This window comes from Leptonotus elevatus, chromosome 14, assembly GCF_054856555.1.
Source record: "Leptonotus elevatus isolate MCC_2025b chromosome 14, RoL_Lele_1.0, whole genome shotgun sequence".
Classification (NCBI taxonomy): Eukaryota; Metazoa; Chordata; class Actinopteri; order Syngnathiformes; family Syngnathidae; genus Leptonotus; species Leptonotus elevatus.
Genome location: NC_141252.1, coordinates 14,185,866 through 14,196,403, shown reverse-complemented (window position 1 = coordinate 14,196,403; position 10,538 = coordinate 14,185,866).

The following is a 10,538-nucleotide window of genomic DNA, read 5'->3' as shown; positions in this document are numbered from 1 at the left end:
AAAGTTCCCATTTCTTGATGTGGAAAGAAAAACACCATAATGATAGGTGGATGAATGTGGATGCCTCGATTGCATGACAGCCTAGGCGCATTTTATTGCTCCCATTTTGGGTTTACAGGAAATATGTGTTTATTTAGACACACATGAAAGTGTCAACAAGTAAAGAATCTCCTCCCGAGTCCTGCGTTATTAATGATCAGGAGCTAATTAACAGCCCACAACAGGAAGTCCCACGGGGCAGTCGTAGCGCAAGGCTATTTAAGGTAAAGGCTATCTTCTTGTTTGTGGCGGTCGCTGTTTAACTTTCGCCCCACCTTGAAAGGAAACAATTACATGGAGACGCGGTGACATCATTTACAGTGTTGTTTAAAATCCAGAAAGGTCCCGTTGTATATTTGATTTGGCCTCAGCTGACCAACACATCACATGTCACGGACTTTGACTATTTAACGTAGATTCTCCAAAACTCACAACTGCACTATGACCAAATGTTCCAGAGATGTACCACATATTCTAAACAGGCCATATATCTCCAAACAGAAATAGATTTAGCTGAATTGTTTGATACATTTGGTCGAGGTTTTCCATCCATCCTCATTGGAGCGCCTACTGTTTTTCTGGCTGTTGGTGGCCTAAGCCCTAATCACCCTGCCTTCCCTCAGAGGCCATAAATTACACCGATGAGATGGTGCTTTGTGTTCCTACTGCTGAGGAGCAAGGCGAAGTCGCCGTGCCATATTTTGACAACCCGTACATTAAATCATTGTTTTATGACAGATGGGAAAACTTCTGCACTTTTTACCATCCTGATTTATGTTCATTTGAGTCTGGAGGACACTATAATTTGCAAGTGATGTGAAAACAGATGGATAGAGAGATACCGACGGGTAAGACTGACCTATACATTCTCAGTGCAGCCTACAAATGGCATCCATATGCCTCAAGAAGTCTTCCAGTTACATCTACATTACCACGTGTGCGGTTATGACTGTCCGTGTCTGTGCACTCCTTAAACTGCTTGTGTGCATGCCCATGAAACATCACTTTGATGAAGGAAGTTACATGCGCACGGCCTCGTTTTAGGATTAATACAGTGGAACCGTCAAAGTCAAACACAATTAGCCCGGTAACTTCCATATTGTTTTAATTTCCAAACAATTTTGAAAAATGATGTCAAGTGATTTCTTTCTTCTTTTTTTCCTGACTCAAACGTTTGCTATGGTAGAATCTTTATTAACTATAGAGATCATGCAATGTTTTATATTTCATACATGTTTAAAACAACACTAAGGAACTTTCAGTTTGCGTTGATTATGGCGCCGCCATATAGATAACGTCGGTAACGTTATGCCTGAAGGAAGACCACGTTTCTCATGAGGACATGCGCATTGCGTCAATTTTTAGGCTCACGGCATTAAAATTTACTTCCGTCTTTGTAACGAATGGTTAAAGGGGGAAGTGACGTATGCCATAAAGCAGTCAGCACATTTGTAATTTTTTGTGTGGCTGTGCTCCTACCATCCTCCTGAAAGTTGTTTAGTGCCAGTAAAAATGATACAGACCCCCTCAGGCCATGGCAAAGGTACCATTCAACTAGTTTTAAGTCGATGTTTCATCGGAAGAGTTATGAAAATATTTTTCTAAGGTTGAAAAAAATAATTGTAGTGTCACCCAGTGGCATTTTCACTTTTTGCTGGAATGAATCAGTACTATTTGTCTGATGGCAGGCAGCAAAAGAACATACAGGTATGTCTTGAGAGGTGAAATTGTTTGGGGTACACAGTACTACTGTTCAAGTAGTTTTAAGTTAAATTTGTTAGTTTATGGAGTGGCAATGTGGAATACATTGGATGAAGACAATAAATCAGGTGGGTCAATTTAAAACTAAATTATGTTGGCTGTAATTCCACTATTAGACTCTAGTTGGCAGCACACTAATAACTGCTTTATTTTTACAGAATTTGTATTTGAAAACAGGAAGTTTCATATGTGTTGCGTTTTTCAAGATCAGCCTAGTATTTGCTGAAGATGATTGAATGAATATATAATACAGTGTATACAGTTGTGCTCATAAGTTGACGTACCCCTAGGGCAGGGTTGTCCAAACGTTTTCCTCTGAAAAATCAAAAGATGCTTAAGGGCCCCTTGGGAACTTTTTGACTTTATCACGTACACAAAAAAATCGGTCAATCAAACAATTGCATTGTGTTCATATATTACAGTGTTGAAAAAAATAACTTGCTACCTGAACAACTTTCTATAAGGCAAATAGTTTTGGATTTGACCAGATTTTGCTGTGGTTGAGACCCCGTAACCCACCAGAAAATATCAGTTCCGACACTGAGCAGCAGCCAAATGGCCCCAATCCAATCTTGACATTCAGAAGCACAAGAGGAGCAATCTGTTGACCCTTTTTAAAGCAGTTACTTGGGAACCATTTGTGATATTTTCACAATTTGGATCATGGCGCAGAGCAGAAATTGGAAGAAACCATTTTTGATTGTAAAAAATCGTCTTTATTCACTTTTTATGAAGAGAAATGTTGTGAGTCTGACTTGTTTTATTGTAAATTGTTGATTTATAGAAAAGCTCTACAGTATACAGTAAAACAAATTCATCAGTAGCAGGGGTCATTTTTATTACATGCCATGGGCCGCTTAAAAATGATGAATGAAGGGCAATAATTGGGACACCATTGCCCCAGGGGTATGTAAACTTATAAGCACAACTGTATGGTGCAAAAAAAAAAAAAAAAAAGGCTGAATGTCCATAAAATCCAAAATACTGTGGCAGTTGTTTTGATATTTTCCGATTTTTGAGTCACTAAGCGACATTTAGCTTTTGTATATAAAAATAGTATTTGCATTTAAAAATAACAACTAGTTGTCGGCGAGATCCTAGTCTACTTCCTGGCTACTGTTGAGGTATGCATCCCCACTTCCCCGGCTGAAGAGATGCAGCATTGTTAACATGCAGCTTTCGCTGTAGATACAGTATTACTTCTTGCACGCCTGCATGTGTGTGATCTGATTGGTTATATCAAACAGAGTTTAGATCGTGAGTTTAGATTTCCCTGTGAAGGTTATAATAATAATAAACATTTAATAAAAAAAATTAAAAAAAAACTGTGAATTGAATTGATTTGATGATGCCTGATGTGACAAAGTGCTAGATTCTATGTGTTGAATTTTTGCACTGTTCAGCTTGGGAGGTATTTGTGTGATGTGTATGAATGTTTAACAGGTAGTCTACGAATGCTTTAATTATTTGTCCTTGGTTTACAGTGCAGTTTCCCTTCTCTAATGAGCCATGAAAAATTGGAAGTGAAATAATTTAAACCATATTGGAGCAGATTTCCTCTCTGGTCAAAAGTCAAATTCAGCAAAATTATGGCTCTGCTTCATTTCCACTGCCTCGGGTCATGTGGCAAGGTCATGCACACATTACTCAATAGCCGATCTTGTGTTCTAATGCAAGCGTCAACAATAACTTTAGGTAACATTTTGAACTGAAAAGAATAAAAACACCTCTGAATCTTCTTAAAAGGATATGAATGCTGGTTTTTACTCAAGAAATCACCTTCGGGGATGTTTTTCTTGAAGTACAATTGGGTGTTTTGCTAAGCTAAGACGATGTCTAAAATCAGATTTCTGGAAATGTCAATATATTGATAAAAATTCCTTTCGTTCTTGTGGTGATAAGTAGCAAATGTGGGGTAACCTGTGAGGGAAGAAAATGCTCCAAATATATTATGCCTGGGAGCCCAGGACGACCGTGTTTTATGGCTTTTCCAATGAGGCAGGACAGTATGTGAGAGTGCAGCGTCTGGTGCAGCCATTGTGTTCCAATGAAAAGGAGGGGCCGAGAGGGGGGACCACCCACATCAATCCAGTGATGAAGTAAATACCGTTGCATGTTCCATGTCGCCTTCGCTTGCTCCTAGAGTAAACTGTGGTCAAAAATGGCCTGCTAGCTCAACCTGGCTAACATGGCAGACGCTTGAAGTGAGGGAAGTCCACCACATCTTGACTCCTGCCCCATTTGGTGTACAAAGCCAGCTCATGGCAGTCAGTGACGGGCTGAACTTAACCGAATTTCTCAAGAAAGACGAGTGCCCGTCTGGAATTGAGGTCAGCGAGGTGGCTTTGTTTTTTGCGTGCACTCTAATGCGCAACATCAAACAGACTGCTCAGTACTGCACAACTAAGTATACTTAATGAAACAATTAGCAGGAGCAACATTGCAATTATAAAGCCCAAACCAAACACAAGAAAACAACTCGGACCAACAAACAAACCTCTTGTGTCCTGCACCCATAAATCACGTCCTCTCTGTTTGTTTATTTGACTTGTTCGGCAGTTATCAAACTTTGCATAGGGGAATAATATCCCATGTGAACAAGACTAGTCTGCCAGGCCTCTTGCAGGAAAACCGAATTTGTGTTCCACCAACAGGAAGCAGCACATACTGTCCACTTGTTCTTTTTTATTTATTTATTTTTATCTTGTTAGAAAATAGTGACCACCCCACAAGCCCACCAACCCGGCCCTATACTAACTGCCTACAAGCTGTATATGTCTAATCTGTACGTATACCGTATAGTTTATGTCTGCTCGTGAGATGGGAGGAGCAAGATGGCCGGCCTGTCGCTTCAACGGCTCGCATGGGCGTGTATGAGCTATCGGCTATGCAGTCATATATTCAGATCAGTGGGTTAATAATTATTGTTTATGTACATTTCAAATGATGCATATCCAGTATGACTCTGTTTATATTCATAGAACACATGAAAAAAATTATAATAATTGTGTTTGTTTGTTGTTGTTTTTGCCAAAATCTCACTTGCCTACACTGTAGTTAATGATGCTAAAAGCATCATCATGTTGCCATTAGTCTTTTTTTATGATTTCATTACAGAAACAAATGCATGCTACAAAAAAAAAGCAACACTTTTTGTACACGTCACAAGATTATTTTTGCTGTTGTTGTTTACGTTTCTCTTTTTAGGAGGCTACATAATGCATGAAACCTCCTGACAACAATTAGTCAATTGTAGGATAAATGAAATGGTATCCAATGTTGATGGTTCCGCCATCTTTTAGGTACACTTTGTTCAACTGGACCTATTTTAATTTCTTGAATGTTTTCCATGACAAGAACTTTCACTCGTTTTAAAAGTGCGATCTTAGTGAGAGGCGTACTATGAAATGTTCACCAACACGATGGTTAGTGACAGTTATATGCGAGGAGGCTGCTCATACAAATGGTGGCTTTATGGGCCCTCGATGATAGCACGTCTTTCGCTTTCAAAGTGATTTACTGCAGCTTGGTGGGATGAGCTCAGTCAATATGTGTGGTCGTTCGTCTATTGCACTTTTTCCTCTGTTGCTTTTTAGTCTTCATGGGCCCTGGAGGTTTCTTAAATGTTGTTGGGCCGTTTGGATTGGAGGCCCGGCAGTATAAAGCGGCCTTTGGCAGAGGATCTCCCTGCGTCTCCAAAAATAAGAGAGAGCGGGGTGAACGTGTGTGTGTTCATGTGTGTGAAGAAAAAAAACAAAAGCAACTTGTAACCTTATAGAACACATTAAGTTGTGCTATTGCCCCTGAAGCTTGTCTTTAAAATTGTAATTTGAAAGTACTGCAGCAAATTAAGAAATACGTGTAAAAATATTAATTAATCACATGACTTCACACATTTTATATCTGTTCTAAATGTACAATAAAATGTACAACAAAAAATGTTCATACTCTTGTTAACATAAAAGTGGAAATACATTTAAGATAATAGAAATATGGCTGCATCTTTCAGTCATTGATACAGTAATTTCATAATAATTCATAAAACTGAGTTAAAATAAAAAAATATGTTTTGTACTGTAAAAAACAAGTGTGAAATTTATTTGTGTTGATGTCATTTTTATGCCACTAGATGGCATATTTGCATTTGCAAGTTGTTGGTGACAGCTCAGTGCATTTTTCTTTTCATATTAAGAACTATCTAATCTTTAACATGAAGTAACTTGTCAAACTCTGCACATTTTTAAAATTGTAAAATGCAACTCGATCTCAGTCTCCACAAATAAAAAGCATTATTATTAAATTAATTACTGTTCAATCTTGACGTGGACGTGTCTGCTGTGTTGCGACTGGAATTCCCCCAATACAGGCTTTCCAAATAAATGGCGGTCATTAATTGCGCGTAAACAAAAAATATGAACTTTAAATTAATAAAAAATGAGCGCACAATTTTTGGGCACCCTTAATTATTATAAAGATGTTTTGCAGTATCCATATCCAGGTGTTCATCCTCTGAGTTTCAACTTCTACCTGCAGCTGCTCCTCCTGGTCATCATCTTGAGGAAATGTCTGCAGAAGTAGACATGACCCTGCCACAACAAGATGATGTTTTAAAAGGAGAGAGGTGAAGACCTTGCTCCTGAGGGACCAGTTCTTTGACCTAAGGACCACTTGGTCGGGGACGTGAACCTCAAAGGCGGCGGTGGGGGTGATGAGGTCAGCTGGTGAGAGGTTGGCAACATGAGGCAATATCTTTACATGGTAATATCGGCTCTGTTTTGAAAAATACACATAGGCCTAATAATTATTATTCTTTCTTTTTTTTAGGCAGCTGGATGGGTTTTTTCCACATTCTCCAGCTTTCATGATCGCCCACATCTCTCTTGATTCTGATGAGTCAAGCGGTCCACAGTAGAAAATGATTGGATGAACTTTATTTTTCTTCGCTGGTGCAGCTCTGAAATGTCACCGCCAGTAATTTCTTCAAATATTCCACATTTAATCAAATGAAATGTGCGTTTAATTAGGATCAAAAAAGTTGACTCAAAATGTGCTACCTTTTGATTGATGCTTATTGTGGTATTCATTTAAAGTTATGCTTATTATTGTGTTTGTAGTTTAAAATGGTGTTCAGCTGCAGTGCATCATGGTGTGCGGTGTGATAATAATAGGAAGAGTTGAAATATTGTACGAGAAAAAGAATTAGGGATGTTCAACACCACTGCTCAGCTGTTAAATAGCCACTGATACCAAGTACCGATTTTGATACACAAAATTTCTCACCAGAAAATAATGACAGATACTTTTAAAGATGGATCTATATATCCTGATATAGCTTATTTATCTTAAAATTGCATGAAATTAATAGGTCAGCCTGATTTTGTATTCTTCTTATTTGTCCCTTCGAGTGACTGATCATAAAACGTCCACAAGAGGGCGATATTGATATTGGTCGCTGTCACGAGTATCGATACCTTGAAATAAGGCCGGTATTGGTACTCGCTCATCCCTAGAATTCAAAAGTTAGAATGAGCGTTCATCGTGCATAAACAAATGAAGTGGCCTAGTGATTATATTGCACCATCATTTTAGCACTACAGTGCTGATAGAATTATGAATATACCATGGATTTGATAATATCATGACCCTGAATAAGGAAGCTCAGAACGGAAACCTAGCATATTAGAAACAGATCTCATTGTGATGCATCTACATAATACTAAAGTTGTCATTGTGATAATATTCTCTAACAGTGTCAATCAAAATTAAGCTCTATAATCTCAAATTCTCAATCGATTGTAGCGATGTACCTAATGTTGTGTCCAGTGATTGACGTCTACTCACTAATCCTTGTCTACGAATCAGCAATTGTAAATGTGTTCATGTATTGCCAACTTCTCAGATAACTGCAGCTATTTATTGAACGGGTCAAAGTCAAGGCAGCTGAGCTCGTTTTTGAACCATGACGTTTACTGCAGTCATATTCAAGCTGCTCTGTATTTTCCTGGCATGGAGTCCACATGACAAATGATCCAATTGCACTGTTTTGGCTGCTAAATCTTCTATTGTTCTTGCTGCAAATGGCGACGTGACATAACGCAGAGTGGATGTGTTTGATAGTAGTGTCGTTTCCTGACAAAATGGCAGTTATCGCCTCTTCCCTGCACAGGCGTTTGATCTCTTTAGTCTGCGTACGTAAAGATAACCGCAAAGTCACTTCTTCTACCTCACAACAAATTTCATGGGTGAATTTGTGAACGCAGACTGATGCAGTTCAACGCAAGATTATTCTTGAGGTCTCTTAAACAGTTTGTTGTCACTAGGAAATTCCCAATTAATTCCACATATTCGATATTAATCACTTCATGTTTGGAGAGCTGCGTCGGTGAGCACATGTGTTCTGGGTTTGTTTCGAAATCCTCTTGATGACTTTTCCAATCCTTCCTCAAAGGCTGGCAATGAAGAGAGTACAGTAAGTCAGTCGGTCCCACAACCCTCAGATTTAGGACTGGACCTCAGGCAGGCTCCACAGCCTTCAAGTTTCCACCATTCATGTTTGTTCTTCTGCAACTTCACTCCTGCGCGAGTCTGCCTTATGACGCGCACGGGTCAAAAAGGAAAGGAAATCGCAATCCCAGCTGACGACACGGATACAACAAATGAAGTCTGATCCGTGCGAGGGGAAAATGGATCACTCAGTAAGTCTTCCCTTTCGACTGAAAGGCTGATTCCACCGCCACCCGCCGTCAGCGACCCCCCCCCCCCCCCCACCCCAAGGGACGATAACAGTTCAATCTGCATGGTGAGAAAGCAGCTGTCTGCTATCGTGTGTACGCAACGTGTGGATCATGTTAAGCAAAGCAATCATTTGCTGTAATTTGGGGCAATTATTTACTGCAGCAGAGAATGTTTGCATGTTTTCTTGTCCCACACAGCAGCTTTGAAAGCTTTAGTGCCTTCTTAATAAAAAGCCAGAGTTCAGTAGTGATTTATGACTATTTAGACAAGTGGTTAACAGAGGGATGTAGGATTGTGGAAATACTGCATTCATACAAAATACATAAAGAACGTCATAAGGACACTTAATCTGCTGGCAAGGAACAAACATTCCTGCTAAAGCTACTTTTTTTCCCCCGAAACTTACAAACTTGACGTTTAGGTACATTTACCTCAGTGTGCTTTTTTTGATTGGCCACAACCAGGTAGAAGATGTCAAGACGACTGGTCTCCTCGCTCCATCACTCGACAACACTGTGCAGCTTTTCTCATCCCTGAAGTGGACTCGCCAAAGAGATGACCAAGAGTCAAACTGACACACATGGACATGAGTTTTTCGCCAGAGATTTATGAGATCATAAATCATAAATAAATACATTTCAACAAAAATGAGAGGTTTTAATGCAAGCAAAAACAAAAAAAAACACTTCTTTTTTTTCACAGCATATCATCACAGACAATACATTTCTACTTAATGAGTTTGACTTTCTAAAATAATGACATCAACCATGTCCACCTGTATGTACAGTATACTGATAAAAGTCACGTGTAATACATCTGTTGACTTTAGATTTTGCCAAGATTTTGCCAAGATTTTGCCAAGATTTTGCCATTCACTGTCAATATACAGATGTGCTGGCCGATGGACTTTAAGCACTCGCGTTCCAGATGGATGCCCCTTCTGATCGTTTGGTGCACCATCATCATTCATTATTAATAATTAATCATTTATCTGTTTTTTTTAAACAGTACCTTTCAAATTATGTTTGACATGCGGAAGTGGATTCCTGCCCCTTCAAATGTCACTACATAGATTGAATGAAATTCTATAAGACATTTGGCACATGCCCTTTTGGCATGCCCTTTTTTTTTTGTATGTGTGCTAAAGTCATTTTGTTGCCTTTCAAAACAAATGCAACATCATTTACATAAATTAAATTATTATCATGATATCTTTGGTCACGAGATCCTCGAGGATGATATCATATACTATGAGACGTGCCCTTATTCACCTGCAGTCGGCAAGTTGGTCGCTAATTTTTATTTTAGTCTCACTCACTGTAAACAAAAGCCAAGGTCATAGAATGTAGAAAACTCAAGCAAAACAAATGGCGTTATTTGATAGATCTCTTGTACAAGTATATTATCATGGAGCATACTGCGTGCTCGTTCAGCTTCCATTGACATGTACTGTAGTGACATAAGTTGTTATCAGCCTGGCAACTGACATTCAGGTGCAGTTGAGGATGTAGGGGTGAGGAATAAGGCCTGCTGGCAATGTGGCATGTTTACCATGAACGTTGCACGTTGAACGTCAGAGATTTGACTCCCCCTGCAACATGAAAACATTACAAAGTACATTAGCTACAATATACAGTGGCAGCATAGATAGATAGATAGATAGATAGATAGATAGATAGATAGATAGATAGATAGATAGATAGATAGATAGATAGATAGATAGATAGATAGATAGATAGGGATGGATGGATGGATGGATGCTCCGGTTATGGCCTAGTAGAAAAAATTTTCATAGAAAATTTGTTTGATGTTTATGACCCTTTTTCCAATGAAAGGCAGTGGCACACAACTATAATGGTGAATTAAATGTGCTGTAACTGTGGCCCTATGCCAGCTTCTAATAATAAGTTTCATTGGTGAGACCACGGGGACATCAATGCTACAACCTCAGAGAGGTTTGATGTCTCTTTAAGATAATACTTTGAGTCTCCTGTTTAAATCAA